At 35.2% G+C, this 4,069-nt stretch overlaps 1 long non-coding RNA gene across 1 annotated transcript; it reads right to left on the bottom strand.

The window, feature by feature from the left end:
- Window positions 1-287: 287 nt before the first annotated feature.
- Window positions 288-3,880, bottom strand: LOC102075856 (uncharacterized). Its single transcript, XR_002063630.2, has 4 exons — window positions 2,881-3,880; window positions 1,831-2,007; window positions 1,393-1,566; window positions 288-1,280 (listed from the first exon to the last, which is right to left on the bottom strand). It is a non-coding gene; the product is annotated as an uncharacterized LOC102075856 (long non-coding RNA).
- Window positions 3,881-4,069: the final 189 nt, after the last annotated feature.

The raw sequence follows: 4,069 nt of genomic DNA, 5'->3' as shown, positions 1-4,069 counted from the left end.
CATTTTCTTCTTTAACGGTAAGAAGGTATTGTTATTGTTGATTTTACGGTTAAAAATAGTGCTAGGGTCAATATTTTACCGTAGAAGAAAATGTTTTAACTTGAAGAAAAAATAATATTTTTCCCTAAAATTAACATGAAAATAACATATAAAATAAAGTTTGTGCCAGAAAACACATTTTTTCCCTGTAAAATTAACTATCAAAAAAATAATAAAATACAATTTTATTCTGTTAAAATTGTATTTTATTATGATACAGAACCGTTTTTAGACTAGAGTGCTTTTAAGTGTTCTACTCTGTAAGCTTATTACACAAACCATGATTTTATTCAAATTACTAAATGTAACACAAAAATGTCCACCTTAAATTTCCAAAAAAGTATTTTATTTAAAATCTTTGATGTTTTGAACATCAAACATTTACATTTTTACTCAAATCACAAATAAGTTATCTCCATGACATAACACCGAGGAATCACAGAATTCTTACAAGTTCTGTTCAAACTGTGCAAAACCAGTGCTGTAAGTTGAGCACACATTATATTTCACATTACCTTTAGGAGAAAATTCAGACACCTTTAAGTGTTTTTGGTGCTGTTCTCACTACATAAATGTCAGTACACATAGAATCTTGACTTTTCAAATTATCCAAATACAAATATAGAGAATGAAACATTTTTTCTATAATTGAAAGAAAATCTGAATTGAAGAAATTACAGGAACAAGTTTACACCCACATATTTTGCACACAGAACTGAGCAGTAAAGCTGAAAATGTACATCTTTAAACTGCATCAGGTAACAAACAAAAACTTTACACTTGTTTTGAGAACTTCAACTGCAAATTTTTGGATAACTACAACATGCCAGCAATGTACATGAAGCATACTTTTACACTATTGGAATACAAATATCTTTAAAACTGGGAAAATTAAAATCCAAGAAACAAAATCGCAGGTTTACCACATTTTTCATATATAAAACAGTGAATCAAAAGTAGAACATGTACTTTTAGAAATTTTGTCTAGTAAAACTTCACATTGTTAAAAACTTCCCACTCACAATCAGAAATGTAACAATGTTTCAAAAACAGAACATCTGTAGAGTATGTAACATAGTATACCTTTATCACTTTGTCTCAAACAAGAGGGGTAGGACTAGATCCACTCATGGTCAGCAATGTCTGGGATGAGAGTGAGGACTCTGGGATTGACTGAGAACACTTTTTTCTTCTTTGATTCAACCTTGGTGCCTCTCTCAGGATTTATGGAAAAGAAACACCTTCATGAAAAAAAGGGCAAGAGAGATTGAGGAAATTAACAACCTGAGGTGAGATATCAAATGGCCAAGTTTGATAAGCACAAAAATAAATCCATAATAAAATAAATTTTACCGTTGAAGGAACTCCAGTGTTGATCGTAGTTCCACAGGGTAGTGTATGTTAAAGCAGTAGTACTGTAACTGCCAAACATTAGGCAGATAGCAGAGGTGAAGGTTGTGATGCGGTCGTTGACAATCTTCTTGTCAATGCTCAACACGAATGTTTCAGCAGCGAAGCAGGAGGAACCTGAGAATTAAAACAACAACAACAACAACAAATTAAAAACTTTAATAACAAGAGCTTTAATGTCAGTCATATATACAAATACAGAGATACTTGTTACATGGATCATAGGATTAGTTATGTTACTAGCTGAACTTATATGGTTGTGTTATCCAGTGTATTAGTGTGGAAGCAACAGAACATGAAACTAAACAAGCCAAGAGTAGAAGAACGTGGCAGTTACAACAGGAGAAAAAAAAAAAGTTGAATTTTGCTCTTTCGGCTTACCGCAAACAATGATGAAGGGCGTTGGTGGCACTTTCTCCATCTGAACATCTTCTGAAAGGCTTGTCATCTCAACGCAGTGGAACAGAAGCTCTTCCTTCTCGTCAAAATCATCTCAATGACTTCTTGCAAGCAACCACTGGACTGACCTCTGGTAGATGCTGGCAGAAGATGCTGTCCCTGTAGTTTAATGTAAAACATGCATACATTTCTGAGATACGGGTCACTGAAATTAGACCCATCCATACCAGGGTCTTCTGTATCTGATACACTGGCACCTTCCTGTATGGTGGCACTTGTAGATGGACTCTCTGACTGAGTATCTTTGTTTAAACCACAAATCACATTTTCCAAACGTTTGTGTTTTCTAGACATATGGGAGGTAAATTTAGATTTTACAGAGAACACACTTTGGCATCCTCTCACTGGACAAGTTACATGCCTCTTCTATGTGTTCCTTTAAGTGAGCAATCAAAGCTTTAGTTCCCTCACATTGGCGTTCACAAAGTGAGACAGTGCAATTCAAACCCATTAAGGTAGCATTCTGAGAAACAGTTGCGGTACCAGTGTGGTGGCGGTAGAAGTGAGACTTTAAAGCAGCATATCCAGAAAACACCTGCTTACAACTTACTTCAACACATTTAAAAATACACCGGGGTTCATTACGATGCAGTCTGCAATGCAAAACATAAGCTTTCACGGACTGAACCGATTCTCCACATATGCTGCAAAAATACAGTCAATATGACACAGCTGCGAGGCTAGCTAACTTAAAGCTTCAGCCGGATGTCAAACAAGGCGGGAAAATCCAGGCTGCATTTAGACAAAGCATTCAAATATAGCTATACTAATTAGACGGTTTCCATTAATACACCCGTCTCCAAAACACGTCTCAAAACGCACACTGCTGGTTTTGCAAGGCTCTTTTCAGCCTAATGTAGCTAACGCTAATGCTAGAAATGAGCTAAAGCTAACGTAAATTTATCATTTGCGCCTTCACTGCCTGCAACACAATGCTGTCGATAAATAAACCAAGTTGGATTATTTTCTTACCGTAGTAACTGAAGACGACCTGTAGCAGACGTTAAAATGAGAAACAAGTCCACGAAAATGAAGATCGCGTGCTGCCGTAGTCCAAAGCAAAACTTGTGTGGAGCTGTACAGACGTTGTCTGCGGTGGAGCCTGATGCAGTGCGCTGATTGGCCCGTTTGAAATCAGGCGCCTTGATGTGAAACGGTGCTCTAAACTTCAGGGGAAAACGCCTAGTTTTGGGAGGAGATGCTTTTAAAATCTTTTTTCTTCATATGATAATTAACTATGAATAAATAGAACAGACAACAGATTATTATTTTAACACTTTTGGGATTATATGAATTCACTCAATAATATAGTATGTCTATCATTAGCTGTAGGTCTCTCAAGTTGTTGTTGGCTTTTACATTTTAAGCTCATGGTTTATTGAGTTCAACAGAATGTAGATTTAACAGCTACATCCCATATTCTTTACAAAAACTACATCCAAAAATTGCCCTAATACATTTCTAGCATAAAGATCTTGGGACATGTACCTGTTATATTACAATTTGAGGAAGAATATGCTGTATTAAATGTGCTATGAATCAAGAATGGATTTAAGGTAAAGTGCTTTGGGCTTCTTGAAAACCACTATCTAATCCATTATTATTATTGTTATGTGAAATTAATGCAAAAATCACAAAGTCATATTACAGCATGTATCCATTACCAGCACAACCATGCTTACATTCAGCAATTAAAACCTGTATTTTTTTCAATAAATAAATGTAAAAAAAATTGTGTTTGCCTGTTCTAAACTTTATTGGAATCTTCCGTTAAAAAAACTATGCAAGAGTGATTTACAGTAGGTTTGTGTATTTTTTTCAGAGAAAAAATGTACATATTACGGTTTTTCCACATTACTTTATTTACGGCAATTTCACATCAAATCAACAGTTTTAAACTGTTTTATAGTTAACAGGTTTTTCCTGTCGTATTTTTACTGTCTTTCACTGTTAAATATACGGATCTTTTTTACAGTGCAGTTTGTTTAGCAGATTCTGTATAGCAGCTTTAATACAGGGAGAACACAACTTCCTGATTGTGTGAGTAAAATCAGGTTTTTTCTCTTTGTCAGTTTAATAGTTTCTGTTGTGCCTGTCACTGTTCCCTGTCTGTTTTCTTACCTGGTTCTTCCTGACCTTGTACTTTCTCCTCACGTTCCCT

This window comes from Oreochromis niloticus, linkage group LG11 (assembly GCF_001858045.2).
Source record: "Oreochromis niloticus isolate F11D_XX linkage group LG11, O_niloticus_UMD_NMBU, whole genome shotgun sequence".
Taxonomy (NCBI): Eukaryota; Metazoa; Chordata; class Actinopteri; order Cichliformes; family Cichlidae; genus Oreochromis; species Oreochromis niloticus.
The sequence above is the reverse complement of the archived record's forward strand: the minus strand, read 5'-3'. Positions and strand labels throughout refer to the sequence as shown.